Genomic DNA, 20,541 nt, shown 5'->3' with positions numbered 1-20,541 from the left:
TTGCTACGAAAATAAAATTTGTTTTGCGAAAATGGGTTTACCCGTTAAGCCGATACATTCATATCTATTAAAAACGAAAAGAGCGATAGATGAATAGGATCTAAAGTACAATTAAAACGGGTTTACCCGATTTGTTAAATGAATGGGATTATAAGTAAGTCAGGACGTCTAAATTCGCAAATATAAGGAACGAATTTATGTAAAAATGGTTCTGAAACACAAACATGAAGGTTAATTTTATTAAATAATGAAATCAATAGACTATATTGTAGTAATTTTCATGTGTCAAAGTAAAAAAAACAACCTGTGCAAAGTATAGTTTAACAAGACTAGACATGATGCAGGTCAGCTTCAAAACAATACTAAGACAATATCAACATTACTAGAAGGAAGGGATGCAACACTAATACATGAGCTGGCCATCAAGACACATGTCGAAGCGCAAACTCTACCAGACTCATAGACAGGTGACCAATAACAGTTTGGACTCGTTCAATAATTTTACCTAACGTTACAAACTAAGGGAGGACACTTCTCTGTTTGATACGTGAGTGTAAAGTAACGAGATAGATCAACTAGAAAGTAGGGGTGACAAAGACAACTGTATAAAGACAATATTGAAGAACGTATGGGCCTCGCTTTGGCCAAAATGATACAGAGAGTAAATATCAGAGAAGAAAAAAAGAGGACTGGTCTATAGGGTAAGTGTCATGTCCCAGTGGTAAGAGATATAAAGATACATAAGGTGGGAGTAATTTAATTGTAATGTTTTTTTAATTTAGACCTAGAAATCACTTCTTCTTCTTGATTTAGATGTGGTGGGACCTAATCTCCGCACATTGCTCGCCATTGCCTGCCTCTAATGCCGCTTCGCTACAAAGAGAGAAAGTATCCAAACCAGTCAGTTATTTTAGATGTGTCCATCTAAGACAAACTAGATATTGAAACAGATGTTGTCTGTAACTAAAATATCACTATAACACACAATTTTGTATCAATGAGGTGCACACGTCATATGGTAAAGCGCTGGCCTTTCGTACCGAGTGGTATCAGGTTTGAACCAGGGAGAAGACAACCCTATGACCACCCCATCTCTAACGGGTAACTTACTACAATACTTAGGGATCGTAACAGCGATAGTGCGTTCTGCACGGCCAGGTGGCACCCTCGTTATTGGTCGGCCATAAAAGCAGATGTGCATTACATCATCTACCCACTAAATCTTACAATTAAACTGGGAAGAACGCCACAATAAACAGTAAATTTATGATTAAATGTAAACAATTTTTAGATTATTTCTGGTGAATTAGTATTAATGTTCAAAAACTGTTTATATGCGTATAACGTCCACAACGGTGCAGATCAAGTTATACATATTAGATAATCCAAAGTCTTCCGTGACATGATTCTTTCTTCCGATTGTAGGGCACTGTCTGTAGCAACTAATAAGAATGTATAGATCTTTTTTTTTTTTACAGAAAGATTAATACTTTCAAGCCAAAACGTACCGCCGGATGGCAGTCGATGACGGCGGACTTGAACGCGAAGCACACTCTAGGCAAGCATAACTTACACAGAATAAGTGATGCGTTCTTAATGTCGAATGTGCAGTGAATATCAGAGTATTAATTACCCAGAATACACTAGCTGTGTAGTTTCGCCATGTGTACCCTACCTGTGCGGTTCATTAACCCATTAGTGTTAGCAGATGCCAGAACTATGCACACAACAGGACTAGCTACTATTTATCTTAGACCATACATAGAGTACCGATAGAGTTAACCGGCTCATTCTTCTACCAGCTTTATCATTTGTTGGTACATCTATGTCATGAAAAAATGTATAACTGTTAGAAATTTAAACTACATAAAGTGTACAGTAGCGTAGCAACCATGCCGCAAAGGGGCTAATTCGAGACCATGCGATATAGAATGCCTCAACACTGCAAACGTCACAACATGTGGGCAGTTTAGACAAATAGCTCATTGCCATGTCGTACAGACCTATGACGTGACAAGGAACTATTGGTCTAAACTGCCTACTGGTTGTGACGTGGCAGGTCAATTTTCAGGCCTTCTATAACGACTGGTCTCGCAAGGGTCCATGACTAGGGGCCATGACTAGGGTCACTAGGGGCCATGACTAGGGTCACTAGGGGCCATGACTAGGGTCACTAGGGGCCATGACTAGGGGCCATGACTAGGGGCCATGACTAGGGTCACTAGGGGCCATGACTAGGGGCCATGTCTAGGGGCCATGACTAGGGGCCATGACTAGGGGCCATGACTAGGGTCACTAGGGGCCATGACTAGGGGGCAATGGAAAGAAAGTGGTCAATTAATTTTGATGAGACGTCCAAGAAAAGAGTTTAATGACACTATTATTTGAAAGAAGTCGTTACTGGATTGAGTATAAGGACACTTTATTAGTAGTGGAAGCTGGTACAGTAGAATGTCTTCTTATAATGTACTAATACATACACATTCAATCGACTTGTAATACATACAGGATATCTTTTTTTTTCTTTGTTACATTCAATCTGCTACTTTCTTTGGGGGAGGGGGGGGAGTGGGCATTATTATTCTTGAACACTGGCCCACTGGCCTCTCTACGTCTAATCTCAAAACCAAATAAGAAAGGTTAGTAGATCTACAGTTTAGCATTTTTTCTCATTAATATTCAAGTGACAAATCTATGGACATTAGAATCTCTAAAGATTTTCTTCAAGTTTACAAATCAAATTGTATAATGACTAGCTTAAGGCATTTCGAATCAGCGTTGGTGCCACAATTTAAAAAAAAAAGGGGAGACACAATTTACATAATTGTGTAGAATCGATTTTAGTAGCTTATAGCATCGAGAATATAATTTTAAAAAAAAAGCTTTAGGATCGTCCGTTGAAGTTATAAAGTTATACACTGAACGACTGTTTTGTTTTCTAGTAACTTTATTAAAGGTGTGTTGTGTGTTTCATTGACTAATGATGTGTTAAAAATATCGAAATATATGGAAATTAAATAATATGTATTACATTTTAACGCTTAACTTATAGTGTAATTTTACTTGCACTTAATTTTGGTAATTGTACTTAAATATTAGTAACTAGAAATACATATGAGAATAAGTTCGAACTGACGGCACACTAAACTAACGAAAATGTATGCTAGAATCCGTTAGTTACTATTTCAAACCATTAAATTTGCGCCTATATATTATGTCGTTTTATTTACCTCTAACTTCTTCTGGGTTAGGCGATGTGTTGAGCAATATGAAAAAAATATATTTGAAAAAAAACTTTATATTGCAACCTAATGCCAAATTCTCTACACATTGCTTGTCTCCCCCATCCCCTTCTGAATGAGAACAAAATTCATAAATTGCGACTAATTGATGAACTAACGAGTTGATTTTTTAAATTGATTTATGTGTTTCTATCGAGAATGAGCTTGTCTGCTAAATTTGTTGACGTTTGAGTGAGTAGAAGAGGTCAAACATTTGATTGCGAAAATGCAAACATACAAGAAAGATACATAAAAACCTTGTAAAAAACATCTAGGTCCTGACGGTAGCAGTTTCTATAAAGAAGAATTAGACAAAGAGATTAAGTCAACGTCTAAAAAAAAACATAAAATACGAAAGCAACTGAGGACGGAGTTAATGTACGAACAGCAGTCTCCAAGAATATATCTATCTTTGACTTTAATGAAGGTTGGATTCTCAGACTCTATAAATAATTGGGAATCCCAAAAGGAACACATACAACCGCTTGGTCAGACGCTAGGGAATTTAAAAACAAATTGAAGGTTTGTCGATAATGGAAGTAGATTTTCCTTTTACTTCTAAACATGTGTGTAGACCAGTCTTCAGTAGTTTACGAACATTGTAATGGTTGTGAGAACTAGACATTATGTTGGAGACTTTGGTCTATGGCGAATAACTAGCCAGCATGAACAGAAAATAGAAAATGTTGAAGATATATATATAGTTTAAAATATAGGCGATATAATGAGAGTATTTTTTATCACTGTACAAAATCAAATATCTCAAACATTTTTGTTTGTATCACAACATAATATCACCTTGAATAATACTTTGGCTTGGCGACAGTGATCTTTTAATTTAGCGTCCTTGGTATCACTTATTTCTTTTATGTATTTATTTTTAAAATAGCTTTATATAGCGAAAGTCACAAGTATGCCCAATATGCAATGGTCCAGTATCAGTTATATGACCAGTGGGGAAAGGGGGTATCTGGGAGAAGGTTTCCTGTACTGTCTTTAGGCGCCTAGTAAACACAACTCTGCTAGAGTCGGGTGTCGAGCTTCGAACCCCTTGTTAGGTAACCAAGCCAAGCCCAATCGTACTTAGCCTCTCGGCCACACATCCCTTCACATTACGATTTTCTCTCATTCTTTCTCTGTTCAGTTTCCTATATTTTGTCTTTGTAAAAAGACTGCTGGTTGTATGGTACCGTAAAAAAAAAAATTATTGATTATCTGGTGTTACAGATTCATTATTTACAGGGCAACAAGGAGGTCCACTCAACGGACGACAATAATCTAAGTGGTCAGGTCAAGCAGAGTGATCCAAGACTTTACTCTTTTTAACTAGTGGTACAATAAGGGATGTATTCAGAAGTGATCGCCAGAAGCAGTTTGTCCGACTATAGCAACCAGTCTTTTGGTATTGCTTGTGACCGTGAACCGTGAACACCCCCTCCCCTCACGGCTCCCTCCGATAACTGCGTGACTTTTAACAACGCATGGCTAAACTTTAGAGTTGATGATGTTAGTGATGATGTTAGTAATGATGTTAGTAATGATTTTAGTGATGATGTTTGTGATGATGTTAGTGATAATGTTAGTAATGATTTTAGTGATGATGTTAGTGATGATGTTAGTGATGATGTTAGTAATGATTTTAGTGATGATGTTAGTGATGATGTTAGTGATGATGTTAGTGATGATATTAGTGATGATGTTAGTGATGATGTTAGTGATGATGTTAGTGATAATGTTAGTGAGGATGTTAGTGATAATGTTAGTGATGATGTTAGTGATGATGTTAGTGATAATGTTAGTGATGATGTTAGTGATGATGTTAGTGATAATGTTAGTGATAATGTTAGTGATGATGTTAGTAATGATGTTAGTGATAATGTTAGTGATAATGTTAGTGATGATGTTAGTGATGATGTTAGTGATAATGTTAGTGATGGTGTTAGTGATGATGTTAGTGATAATGTTAGTGATGATGTTAGTGATGATGTTAGTGATGATGTTAGTGATGATGTTAGTGATGATGTTAGTGATAATGTTAGTGATGATGTTTGTGATGATGTTAGTAATGATGTTAGTGATAATGTTAGTGATGATGTTAGTGATGATGTTAGTAATGATGTTAGTGATAATGTTAGTGATGATGTTAGTGATGATGTTAGTGATAATGTGAGTGATGATGTTAGTAATGATGTTTGTGATGGTGTTTGTGATGGTGTTAGTGATGATGTTAGTGATAATGTGAGTGATGATGTTAGTAATGATGTTTGTGATGATGTTTGTGATGGTGTTGTGATGGTGTTAGTGATGATGTTAGTAATGATGTTTGTGATGATGTTTTTGATGGTGTTAGTAATGATGTTTGTGATGGTGTTAGTGATAATGTTAGTGATGATGTTAGTAATGAGGTTAGCGATAATACTATTGATGATGTTTGTGATGATGTTGGTGATGATTATTTTGACGATGTGAATTTTATCGAACAGAACCACAGATGCCAAGAGATTATATAACGTCAAATGTAGTTACAAGTACCTACAACTTGTTAGTATTCAATTGCCAAAGTTATTGAACGCAAGAGCACCAATGACGGTTGTTTCTACCTACACACTCGTTTGAGAATACCTGCGTGAGACCCATCTCTCCCTACACACTCGTTTGAGAATACCTGCGTGAGACCCATCTCTACCTACACACTCGCTTGAGAATACCTGCGCGAGACCCATCTGTTTTCGACAGCCCCCACAGACATTCTCTGTGTTCGTTAACTCACTAAAGTAGAAGCGTGAGTGACACCAGGGGGAGACACTTGTCATTCAGCCCGGGCAGCTTTCGATCTGCTAGGCGGCGCTGCGGGAAAATAGACGAAGTCGACAAAAAGACGCGCCATTTAAGATCCACTCAGCGCTCTAACCTTCGAAACTCTTTTTTTTTTCCCCCTTGCCCTCCAGGGAAGACGTTTCTACGCCATTTGTCAAGAAAATGTATGCGGATATTAGATTATGTAAGTCTACAACTCTCCGCGGCGTTTATTATACAGCGTCCTTGAACTTGCATAAAAATTTTTCTCCAAATGTTAAATGGCAATAACATACTCGACGCTGCTGGGTAGCACGTGACCCAGTAGCGTAAAGCAGTAATGTAAAGCAGTAATGTAAAGCAGTAATGTAAAGCGGTAACGACACCTTGTAAATAGTCGAAAATTGTTAACACAGAGCTCTCTCCAAGACTTTATTACTGTTACTTTCGTAAGCAATTATGCATTTTTTACAAAGCTTAAATCCAGTTATTCCCTCTGTCTGTCTCTCTGTCTGGTACACATTTTGTACACGTTATGTCTCCCACTTCCCATTCTTGGATCAAGTTGAAACTTTGCTCAATAATTCATTGTTCTTAACAAAACATCAGTCCATCGAAAAATTGGACCCAATTAGTTAATAAAATAATGGTAATTAATTGTCTTTAATATCAAAAAGGGAAATAAATATCACGCTATTACGACCTATGGCTGTCAATCTGGAGTTCTTCTCCTTATAATTTACTGTTTAAAATATTTCGCTAGTTCTATATTCTTGAATAAAATGTCGAATTCCAAAACATGTTTGAAGTGCCACATCGTATTTGAAATGAAATAATTGACAACTTTTATTGACCAATATTTATAGGAGATCTAAAAAACAGCTTGCATGTTGGTGCCTCTAGTGTGCAGAATATAGGAGAGTTGACAATCTAGGAATTTTAAAGCTATACGATAACTTTGCGCATTTTAAGAAATACATTTCTTAACACTATCAATATAAAGAAGTTTACTCCATGACAGTGTCGCAGCTAAAGACGCAGTTTAACAAACAAATGAGCATCACTATATAAAATACAGAGATGAAGGAGAATCGCAATGCTACTCTCAAGATAGCTGGCAACTGTGATAAATCAAACGTTCTTATCTATGTATGTCAAACTCCCTATCATCTTCTTTTCAGTTGTATCTGCTTTTCTTTAGGTCCCATAATATCATCTCCACATTTCTCCGAGTCACATACTCTTCTTTGTCTATGCCATTGAACTTTGTTTCTTTAAAGACTATAGACTGGTGATTAACATAGTTTGTGTACACTGTAATTAACATAGTTTGTGTACACTGTAATTAGCATTGTACTTTTCCATATTAACTCTTTATCTCCGTAATTATTTTCCATGTTCTGACAGAATTGTTCATTTTTCACATTTGTACATTCTACCATGTTATGATAAAACTTCAATAACTTTTTTGTTTGTAATCAGAAGAAAAAAAATTATTTGGTAAAGAATTTTAGGAGGATGCATGCTCTTTTTATACAACACAAATTTAATTTTTTAAAACCAAAAATTAATTTAATTTAATGGGGTCAAATCAATGATGGTATCGTTAATTAGGAGAGAAAGAGTTAATCTGTTAATAATTCCAATTATCGGGAAATATATCGGGAATTCGCGAGAGTGGGGTAATAAATAAATGACAGAGACAATCAATCAATATAGAGCTCTTCACAAAAATGAGATCACTTAAGTTATGGCCTACTAAAACAATGAGCCCAGACCTCAGATACTTCGTTGACGGGAAATACGAGAGATGCAGAGAGATGGAGCGAGCCGAGAATTAGGATGAGTGATTATCACGCCAGACAGACGACGGGGGCCCCGAGTGATCTGATAGTGGGCTACTCTATTTCTTTATTAACTCAATAAATACTCAGGAAGCTGGGAAGGAAAGGGGGGGGGGGGGGGCGCACATCGGGCCGCTTGTCAGTCCATCGGCTCGGGAATTTCCGAAACAAATTGAAGGTTTATCGATAAGGGAAATAGCAGTCAGCAGATGTAGGATTGTATTACAACGAAATATGTTTGCAGCCTAATTGTCGTCAGCGTAGTGACAGACAATTTAGTGTAAAAGTACTACTATATTAAGCGTAGAGATAATAGTTACAAGTGTTTTTTCTAATTGATATACATATATTATAAAGACGTACTTCTTTATAAGGCGTAGAGATATTTAGTTTCCTTTGTTTTAGTGATTTATCTATAATCATGGTGTACTGCTTTATTAAGCGTAGAGATATTTAGTTTCCTCTGTATATATAATGCTCTACGTCGCCCAACCATGCCGGACACGCATGCACGCCGACTCTCTAACCCTCTATGAAAAATTCATAGAAAGATAACTCTTTTATTTCTGCAAGTCGGACTAGAGTTACCTCACGTAAATTTCGCGGCGACAGAGACCGAAAAAAAAGGAGGGGGGGGGGGGGGAGAGAACAAGTGATCTTCTCTGAATATATAATTCTCCACGTCGCCCAACCATGTGGGACTTCAGGTATGCACGAAGACTCTCTAACCCTCCTCCCGCCCACACCCGCGCCTTCTTCTCTCTCCAGGCATGAGCATACAGTTGCCCAAACCCACCTCATTTGGACAACAGTGTCTTTCAGGAAGTGTTCACTCGTCACTAAATAGCGGCGTATGCTACGCCGCGGGTCTGCTTTTTTATTATAATATACTAAACACTACAATACAAGTACATAGATTCCCAGACAAACTTAAATTCTGTTAAAGTGAGTGCACAAACTTAGCAAGGTATAAAGGTCAAAGGCCAAATCTACTAAATAAAAACATAAACATAGTAGTCTTAATGTTTAGATTATTTTACTAGAACGATACAGTTATCTTCCCTTCTGTGGCTTGTTGTATAATCTGGCGAGTCTCCAGTTTGAGAGACCTATGTCAAGAAAGAAGCAGTGTCTTTGGGTGACACGTGACTCGTCCACGCCAGGTCAATATGCTGTCTCTGTTGTCAAGACGGGAAAGTGACATTTGATACATGACACGATACGGGTTTAACATGGCACACTTACTTGGCATATCAAGTGTAACTATCGATGTCAGCCCACAGACGTTCTAAAGGTTGGGCAGTACAAAAATCTGGAGAATGTGTTTTTGTGTGAGGTGATGTCAGTAGCGCAGATGTAGTGTTGGCCTGGGGAGAGAGAAGGGGCTGCTGGGTAAACAATGAACCCGCATAAGCGCATTCCGTATAAAATGCAGAATTCGCTTAAAATGCTGAACGGTTGACGAACGAGTACGAAGCTATTGAAACAGTCTTTTCAACTTAGTCACTTAAGTCAGGTTAATTGCAAAAACAGAGCTTTGCACTCAGCACTGCTATTAAGCAGACTCACGGTTAAAAGTTCCCCCTTTCTCCCATGCGGTCTCTAAGGCAGATGATGTAAAGTTCATATTTCTGTAGCCCACGGCTAAGGAGAGGGTTATGTGGCCAGCACAACGACCAATCGCATGGACTTTTCACCAACTAATGTCAGGTACCCATAAGAGCAGTGAGGACTAAGCGGCGCCCTAAAGATCCCGAATTAAAATCCTAGTCTCCACCAGCATTCGAACTCTATACCTTCCGGAAGCGCTTTACCACTCAACCGACGCGCCCCCACAGTTAAAGAGCTGGTATTTATTACTCATCAAAGTGTTTATGAATAATATGAGGTAAAAAAGTGGAGATAAGTAAGAAGTAATGAGAGTAACTTTGTTAGGGTTATCGTTCTTGTTTTTCTTTTTAAAAAAAAAAAAACACAGAAAAGCTAGCTGGACAGCGTAAAAGAATGGACTGACATCTTTCTCGATATCCTGTTGAAAACAGCAGCTGATCGGAAAAATTGGAGGAATCTGGTTACGCAAACTGTCACAGCGCCCCCTTACGACAAAATTCAAGGGACAGGTAAAGATATGTTTTCAAATCAAATAATAGAATATATGCCTTAGAGTTTAGACTGACTGAGTATCCCAGAGACCTCGCGATAAATGAAATCCAGGACAAAATCGAAAAGTCAACTGAGCACTGTGAGAATAGCCTGGCTATTGGGTCACTGGAGACTTACGAATAGCCAATGCCTTCCTGCAAGGAACAGTCAAAAAAAAAAAGGTGGAGAAACTAATCGAAATAAAGAATATGTAAACCACATCTAAGAAAGTTTAAACAGTAAATTGGTGACTCACTAACTGGCAAGAGTCAGAACGACATTAACTCTGTTTATTTTAGAGTAATACATTTGGATCAAAAATTTATATTATAAAGCTTTGTTTTTCTTTTTAAATTTATTTCTTTTGGTTGATTTTACAGTATACATGCCACACGTCGTTGGGGAGGGCTGGGGGTCACCCTAAAGTTTCCCCCCCCCCCCAACAAAATGTCAAGTGTACCTTTAAAAACACAGACAAGCTTTACGTTTGAAGTCTGGAACAAAAAGCAGATTAGAATCAGATCGCTGTAGAACAGGACATGGATTTGTTGGAAAAGGGTTCTTGATTATCTCTGCCGGTGTGTGGGTGTGCGCATGCGTGGTAGGTAGGGAAGACACAAACCAGATAGATGTCAGGCTGTGACGTCAAATTTCCGCGGGGGTGAAAGTAGCGGTCAGGTCTGGGTAAACATTTTGGTAGTTTCGTGAGTGGTATAGGTTCGAACATCAACGCATTGAAACTTCGAGATAGCTTTGGTGTAATCGTTCAATAAAATAGGAGCACTGAGGCTAAGTCATAGAGAGAGAGAGAGAGAGAGAGAGAGAGAGGGAGGGGGAGAGGGAGGGGGAGGGAGGGAGAGAGGGAGGGGGAGGGAGAGAGAGAGGGAGGGAGGGAGAGGGAGAGAGAGAGAAGGAACGAGTAAAAGGCTATTTGATTTCTCGATTTTGCCAAATTGTTATAATATAATGTATATCAAATAATTTAATTAGGATCACATCTTAACTTAAGAACAAAAAATAAAATGAGATTGAGTGACAATTAAGTTAACTAAAGTAACACTATACTATATAGTGATCCGAAGTGCTGACCTATATATCAGAAGTCTAGACATGGTCTTTCTTTTAATTACTTTACTAGATCTAAGTGTTCCTTCCAATGTAAAGGTCAGTACACCCTGGCCCAGACATCCTGCAGAACGACAGGGATGGCAGCGGCCAGGGTTTGAACACGTGTCCATCGTGACGACAGTTCCAAAAACACATTACATGACTGGTCAGGCAATGCGAAGAAGATTCCCATTACTGCTGCGGATCATCAGACAATTTTTAAGGACACTGTAAAGTGATTACACTCAATTTGATTCCGTTAAAAGTGTACGGAGGGTGCCAATGAAATGACTTTTAGTTGACATTATATTTTTATAGTACTAAAACGTAGGTGGGCATCCGACGCCTGGGCTGCATAGTCACGAGAACTACTGCATTCCTCATTAATCTTTGGACTCGAGGACAAGCTTTATTAGTAGTATTAGTAGTACTACACACAAAACAAACAACTATCTATTATATTTCAATAATAAAGAAAAGTCATGTATATGGTGCTAAACCTGTGACATGTGTATACTGAACCAAGACCGATCGTAGTAGGCCTGGTTGCATGTGACTTGTCAACGAGCTATAAGTCTTGACTGACCACACGTTTCCACGTCACAGGTCTGTAATCAGGACTCCTATAACGATTGGTCTCGGCTAAATAAGTTTCGGCTAAATAAGTCTCGGATAAATAAGTCTCGGCTAAATAAGCTATGTCTTCAGCATCAAGCGTATTACGTACTAGTGAATAAAGAGTACTTGACATCAGTCAGATAACTAAAGACTTTTTAAAACTTTCTTCTAGACGAGTTTATTTTCTCTGCCAAACATTTTATAACTCGCATAACTCTGACCTCTGACGTCAGACGAATGTGAGGAATTTGAAAAAAAAACCTGTTAATTTATCCTCGAAGTAGATGTTTGCCTCTAGTCACACACCTGTCGTGATAGTGACTGCTTGGTACTTCTGGGTATATGGTGAAAAAAAATAATCTAAAGTTTTATTTATCTCTGCTTAGATAGTGTGTTTCATTCAGAAAGAAAACGCCATCACTAGTTCGATCAATTAGAGATGTAAACGTCAATGCAATGCACAAATAGCGCCTGTTTTTTTTTGTTGTTAGGCTGAAAACAGCTACCTACTACTACTGCCTCAACAGGAGACGCTGTGGTAAAGCGCTTGGTTTCCGGACCGGGAATCCTGGGTTCGAATCCTGGAGAAGACTTCAGGCGAGAGTTTGGCGGAACAAATCGCTCCGCCTGCCGAAAGTATAGGGGGACTTCTTATGGTCCGACAGTTACGCTGGGCAGGGCACGTATCCCGTATAGGAGACGAACGTATGCCAAAGGCAGTCTTTTTTTGGTGAGTTAAAAGGTGGTCGACGTAACAGAGGGGCTCCAAAAAACGCTTGAAAGACCAGCTTAGGCGTCAACTTTCCTTAGCTGACATAGAAGAGAGCACCTGGTTGCATGCGGCCTCAGAACGGGATAGCTGGAGGTCACTCACGAAGGCATCAAAATACACATTTGAAACCAAAAAAAAATCCGCTGCCGAGGACAAACGCAGACGGCGAAAAGAAAATCTAAATTGACTACTTGTGGACAATGGTTATGCTTGCCAAGGATGTGGCAAAATAAGTAGGTCACAGCTGGGGCTACGCAGCCACGTGTAATACTGCATTCCTCACTAATATTTGGACTCGAAGACAATCCTTATTATTATTATTATTATTATTATTATTATTATTATCCAAGGTACACATTAAGCAGGCCTGTATCAAAATCAGCCGTTGTAAGAAAACCTCAGGAGGACTGATGGCAGGAAACAAAAAAAAACTGAAAATTTAATGTTGCCATTATTAGAGAAAGGAAACATTTTACATTACGTAATGAGAGAGCCAGAACTGGACAGGGGGAGATAATCTAGAGCTTCACATCAATTACGGCCCCTGAAACACGGAATCTTATCACGCACTAGTAAAATCAGTTTCCCGTTCACTTGCCTGTTTCGGCTACCCCACCTCCCCCTTGTCTCTACCGACCTCCACTGGCCTAAGAAGTGTAACTTGACCTGTATTTGGAACAAGTAGGACTTTATAATGATTTTTTTTTTCTTGAAAAACTGGATCATAAAATACATATAAAGTTACAAACCCACCTACAATTTGCATAGCAGGCAAGGCTGTCACGCGTAGCATTCTTTATACAATGTGAAAATTGAATTGCATGATCATATTATAACTTTTAAAGTAGAAATAGCTATTAGTATCACTTTATAGATCTAGAATAGTACTTTCTTATCTTATAAGTTACAGATTTTCTTAAAAAATAAGATAATCACGAGAAACGTAAACAGATGTGTCAATCTAGTCGTACATGCGTATTACAGAATTAAACTCTACCAAGTCGTTGGTTTTCCTGGCTGATTCATGCAATCCGTTCTATGCTCTAATGGTTTGGGAAAGAAAGACATCTTGTACTTTTGAGCTAAAATTAAACTTCCGAATAAATTGAACCAGAAGCAAAATCTAAAAGGCTTAATTTTCTATCATTTACTAAGGTTAATTGACAGAAACAGATTATGTGGTACAGTTATCCAACTTTCGTTTACAGGTCGCGTTGTTCCAGACAGTAAACTATAGAACAATAAGTCAACATTTCAGAAGTAGATATCTGTTAACAACTTAGAAAAAAATAATGTAATGAATCATTAGTAAGACCCGTAGCAGTTGGGTTTAATTGGGTATTTCCTTAGTGATGCGACAGTACATTAAAAAGCTAGAACGGAAATAGAATAGCAACGAATAACGGACGAGAGACGAAGAGACGGCTTGTAGTAAATCTTGTGACGTCTATTGTGCCCTACCTGATTTAATAAAGTGTTGTGTACTTAAAAACGCTGGATTATTTTAGTATGTATTGTTTATTCTGTTGGAGACTGCTCATATAAGAACTCTTTTATCTTATAAAATACAGACGTTACTTCAAATCAGAAGATGATTAAGTCCTACGATCAAGGCCGGTCCTAACGATTGCGGGGCCCTATGCGAAACTGATAGCGCGGTCCTAGTCTGGGTGGAAATAAGGATAATAAGTGAAAATTAAGATTTTGTATTCGAAAAAAAAATTGACTTTCAATTTTATTCATTCTTTACTAAGCACAGAATTGCGATCAAATTAACTTTACTTTACGAACCTTACAACCTATGGCATATTTATATGCCAGTGACTATAAAAGTAAATAAACTATTGTAACTTACGATTAAGGTGAAAATTCGCCCGATTATTACATTTTATTACATGAAAGCTGACAATGTCTTTTTTTCTTTTATCGCACGTAGGATTGGCGTTTTCGCAATAAAATGACAACCACCAATGACAATTTTGTCTATTTTTTTAGATTTTAATAAATTCAGGAGATTTCCAGGAATTTTTTGTATTTATTTTGCAATTTAATAATTACACCTAGAATTAGCTCGGGGCCCACTGCGTTCGCATAGGCTGCAGTGGCCTAAAACCGGCCCTGCCTACGTTCATGCATCTAGTCATGCATGTTAAACCAAATACCTAAATTCAGCCAAGTCAATGGTTTTCCTGGCTGGCGCCGGCAACCCATTACATGCTCTATTAGCACTAGAGAAGAAGGAGTATTTGTACAAATTTGCCCTAGCATATGGAACGAGGAATGTGCCTTTATTTGTGTGTCTCTTTGAGTATTTTATTAAATTTTGTTTTGGTATTCGCAGATAATATCTCAAGTAAACAGATGGTACCACGCCTCCATTACTCAATTAGACTATCAACTAGCTAACAATACTTGAAGCTAGCGCAATGAAAAAAATGTGTTTACATTCTTAGAACAAGAAGTGAATCACGAGGAGTTCTCACTAAAGTAATACTTAGCAATGGGATGATATAACTGGCAGTAAATAAGTTACTAAGACAATGACAAGTAACAATTATTACATGAAACAACTGTGACATTTAACAACTATAGCATGTAACAAATATGACACGCAACTACTAAAACGTGACATTTATTAGGTGTAACAAATATGACAAGACACTATGAAATGTGAAAATTTGTGACGCGTGACAACTGATAAATATTACAAATGCGATAGAAACATTACAAATAAATAGCCACTTGACGAATGTCAAGGTCGGAGGAGACGAATATTAATTTGCTTTTAAGATGACAACATCCATACCAAAAATTGTAGTCTCATGAACTTTTCTTATTTAGACTTAGACTCCCCCGCCGTTCGGCGCAATGGGTGGCAAGCTGGCTACACAAAGGTCTGTCACTGGCAATGTTTAAAACGTTTTACCGCCTGGCGGCTACTATTATGTGGTTCTCCAGGAAAGTATGACGCAAAATTATACGAGGACGTCCCTGTTTGCGCTCTCCTCCTATTGGCCTCCACATGTCTTCGAAACTCCTGGTATGCGTAATTCATTTTGTCGAAGGAGATGTCCCGCAAACCTCAAGCGACGCTCGGTCACAACCTCACTAAATGGCCGAGTGCCAGTTCGGGAAAAGGTTTCCTTGGTTAAGATGGACTTTAGGAGAAAACTAATTGAAATATGGAGTGAAACTAACAGAGTGGTGTTTGCCTGTCATTTTGTGTCTTTTGACAGGACACTAAAATATATGTCTGAAAATTAGTATTTTCTAGTCAAAGTAATGCACTGCAAATGTAAATTAAAACACTGTATTTGCTATAAAATAATGCACCACAAATGTCCATAAAGAAGTTTTTGTCTTTGGATCGAATCAAGCTTCTATTTGATATTTACCTCAGTTACTTCAATGTAGAAAGCAGTGGCGTAACTAGGAATTCGGAGGACCGGGGGGGGGGGCTTGAACTCTGCATTTTGACATTCGACATCATGAAATGGGATAATGGCTTAGTGTATTTCATATTTAATGTAAAAAAAAACGAAAACTCATTTGGGGGCCGCCTTCAAGTAGGGGCCCTGGGGATTTTCAAATTCTCCCCAATCCCCAGCATAGCTACGCCACTGATAGAGGTTCTTCTTATGTGGAGAGGCCATGCATTTTGTTTCATCTTTTCAATCGTGGCACTATTGATGACACACTCAAGACCACAACAAAGAAAATGAACTTGAATGGCTCAGTAAAGGAATTGACGAATATCGGCAATCAATGTTTATATTGGTCATTCAATTGGTTGTACTAATGATTAAAATTATTTTTTTTTGTTTACTTTTGATTGTAAAAATATTGAGTGTAAAAATCTGATATTGAGAAACTATTTCCTCTTGTGTAACGTTAAAACCCAAACATTGTATCAATCCAAGTGAAATAAAGGAACAATGTGTGTATAGTAACGTATCTATATATTTACAGATCACTACTAAACTATTGGAAGACAATTTAGGACAGTTTTAGAATAGGTTCAAAGACAGTAGTAGAATGGTTCAAGACAAGTTAGTATCATTTCAGGGCAATTTAGAGATACATAGACAATTTAAAGAGCAATACATAGACGATTTTAAGGGCAATACATACATAATCTAAAGGGCAATACATACATAATCTAAAGGGCAATACATACACAATCTAAAGGGCAATACATACATAATCTAAAGGGCAATACATACATAACATAAAGGGCAATACATACATAATATAAAGGGCAATACAAAGACAAACTAAAGGGCAATACATAGAGAATCTAAAGGGCAATACATTAACAATCTATAGGGCAATACATACACAATCTAAAGGGCAATACAAAGACAAACTAAAGGGCAATACATTAACAATCTATAAGGCAATACATACACAATCTAAAGGGCAATACATACACAATCTAAAGGGCAATACATAAACAATCTAAAGGGCAATACATAGACAATGTAATGGTAAGAGGCAATTTAACTGCACTTTGAAGACAATATCTAAGAAAAATTAAATGGACAATATGAAAACAATGAAAACAAATGAAGTACAATATCAACAAACTAAGAAGATTTTCTTGAAGTGAAAACAAGCCACAAAAGAATTATCGTGTAACATCTTTGGGAGTCCATTCTGCAAGAGTCTAAGATCTGACAATAGAAATATTGTGTTTTAACTTTTTCATTGTGATCGATTTTATTTTTAAATCGTGAAATCGTTCATTCTAAATGTAAGCCCAACAGCATATGTTTTCTTTCTCACACTAAATCTAAGGCCCGAGATCAGACAAAATTACAATGGCTTTCTTTCATCTACAGTTTCATGATATTGGACAAGAAACAACAACTTTAAAATCCCCCATTTGGACAGCAATAGATTTTTTTTTGATAAAGGAAACATTTTCCTATATTAGTGTCATATTGTTCCAATCCATCATTTCGTCAGTTCCAGAGCTCTCTACTGGCAAGTTCAATTCACAACCTGGAGAGAAGATCTGATGGAGGAAACAAATATTATCTCCCTTGAAATGTTTACTGTAAAATGTATTCGTCGTTTGTCAAAACAATCTATCCTGAGCAGGGGCAAAATAAAGATTGGAAAAAAGAGAGTTTTTTTTTTGTTTTGTAATATCGTGTGAAAAAAAAGAGAAATTTCATAATTTCATTAGCATACGTGAGGGTCCTATGTTGTATCCTGGAGATGTAACAAGGACAAACTCCTCGTTCTAGATTTCTAAACTTTATTTGGTTTTAATCTCTTTGCATACCAGCATTACAACCATCATTAATTTGAGTTTCCTCGCTAGCTACTTGTACCATAGCTACTTTACGTTTAGTACAGGCCATATTTCTGGTGAAAATCTGTACATTTGACACTTTTAGGAACTGCCAAATCCATTTTGTTTAAAGCTCAGTTTGTAAAGTCAATTTTGTTCATTATTTAGTTGGCAACATTGTAGCTCAGTTTCACATCCTTGACATTGTTTAGTTTATTCTGAAATAGAGTAGGCCACCATCATAGATACACCAGACACTAACATATATACACCAGGCACTAACATATATACTAGAGACACTAACATATATACACCAGACACCATCATATATACACCAGGCACTAACATATATACACCAGACACTAACATATATACACCAGACACTAACATATATACACCAGGCACTAACATATATACACCAGGCACTAATATATATACACCAGGCACTAACATATATACACCAGGCACTAACATATATACACCAGGCACTAACATATATACACCAGACACTAACATATATACACCAGGCACTAACATATATACACCAGGCACTAACATATATAAACCAGGCACTAACATATATAAACCAGGCACTAACATATATACACCAGGCACTAACATATATACACCAGGCACTAACATATATACACCAGGCACTAACATATATACACCAGACACTAACATATATACACCAGACACTAACATATATACATCAGACACTAACATATATACACCAGGCACTAACATATATACACCAGACACTAACATATATACACCAGACACTAACATATATACACCAGGCAATAACATATATACACCAGACACTAACATATATACACCAGACAATAACTTATATACGCCAGACACTATCAGACCTTGCGATCTATAGGGCAGATGATGTTAAGGTCATCTGTTTCTTTGGCCAAAGAATATTGAACAGTGCGTCATGTGGCCAGCACAACTTAAGTCAGGTAGCCATTGGGGCGCCCCAAACAATTGCGAGATTCGAAATCCCAGTCTTCAGCTAGATTCGAACCCAGGACACAAGCTTCGGAATTCAAGCACTTAACGACTCAGCCAGCGCGTCCCAAGTCACTAACATTTATACGCCAATCACTATAAATATATACATGCTTTTTTGTGACGGAACCCACCGGTATGGCGTACCGGCACCTTTTACAATGTGGGGGAAACAGATTATTAATTTTCTCGTATTTTAACGTTTAATATTAATTTATTAGTAGTTAAAAGCTAGGCAATCCATCACTGAGTACCGGCACCTAATCACTGAGTACCGGCACCTAATCACCTAAAGCCCTGTGTATATATTTATGTATACATAATATACTAGTGTTTAGCCTATCTACACCAGGTAATACCATTGCTCATTGTGCCCATGCAGTTAGAACTTAGAACACGTTTAAAGAGAAATAGTTTCATAAAAAGTCAAGAAGAAACATTAACAAGTAACATTTGTAACAAAAGTTGTTTTTTAAAGACCATTCCAACCTTATGAAGCTGATGAGTGCATTTTTTTTTTTGCTTGTTTTTTTAAAGCGATTACTTTGCTCTTAATAAGGTAACTTTAAAAGACAGTAGTCAAGACTAGATTACTGGAACTACAGCTAGATATACTGTACAGAAGATTCTAGTTTGGTGATAGACCTGTAGATGTAAGACTGACAGAACGATAGGCAAAATATATCTGAACGTCTTTTTTTATTTAATGTTAAATTCACTTTTGGAGGAAGACATGCGGGAATACCCGCTGACGTATGCGTGCTCAAGATATAGCAGTCTAAACCTCCAGACCAACTTTAATTTTTAGATTATTCGATTTTGAAAAATTAAAACAGTAAAACCAGAGTTTTCCCTTTGTGGCCAATTAGCTATTTATTTTTTCCCCCAACGATATAAATGAACTGTCAAATTTCTAGGAGACTCGTTTTAAAACTCGTGCAAAATTTTATGTAACTCACTTCTGTGGTTCCATGGACATTGTGACAAGTCAATCGGTCGGTGTTATAGCGCGTGTATGTCGAAAAAATATATAGAGAGATTTACGAAGAGAGTAAGATGAAAACAATGGGAGATTAGAGTCAGATATGGTAGATTGCAGATGGAAGGATGATTCATATTGAGTGATTTATACATTTATGAAACCTGTAAAGAACTGTTAGCGATATAAATTAAAATTTAACACTATGTATACATCAGTTGAATTAAAAACAAAAAAAGGTTTAGTAGAATTTAAAAATTGAATTATTGTCGAAATTAATACGATAACTAACAATATCTACACTAATAGCTTAAGTTGGGACTGTATTAAAACATTACATTTATTCATAACATCCACAACCTATTTTTGCATTGGCAACACGGTACCTATTGGTAGAGACGAAGGGATGATACATTGGAAACACCCCATACCATAATGTTTATCATTGAATGTATTAAACCCTTCTTTTCACTCGTTGTTCTTAATAATGTTACTTGATGTACGCGTCAAGGTCTCACGGTTTGAATTAAGTAATTTATATTCAATGGAATTCCAGAAGAAGCTCATAATTACACATTAAGTAAAAACAAATGTTGACAAGTAATCAGATTCGAGCAATTGCGATCACTTCTGTTTTAAGACATAAGAAATTCCATAGCACTAAAATAGAGTTTTGGATATTT

General features: G+C 37.2%; 1 protein-coding gene across 7 annotated transcripts in view; it reads right to left on the bottom strand.

Moving 5' to 3' along the window:
* LOC106051324 (neuronal calcium sensor 1) overlaps positions 1–20,541 on the bottom strand; it is a 107,173-nt gene that overhangs the window by 73,969 nt on the left and 12,663 nt on the right. The gene's annotated exons all lie outside the window — the stretch shown is intronic.

This window comes from Biomphalaria glabrata, chromosome 9 (assembly GCF_947242115.1).
Source record: "Biomphalaria glabrata chromosome 9, xgBioGlab47.1, whole genome shotgun sequence".
Classification (NCBI taxonomy): Eukaryota; Metazoa; Mollusca; class Gastropoda; family Planorbidae; genus Biomphalaria; species Biomphalaria glabrata.
This window is presented reverse-complemented; position numbering and strand designations above follow the sequence as displayed.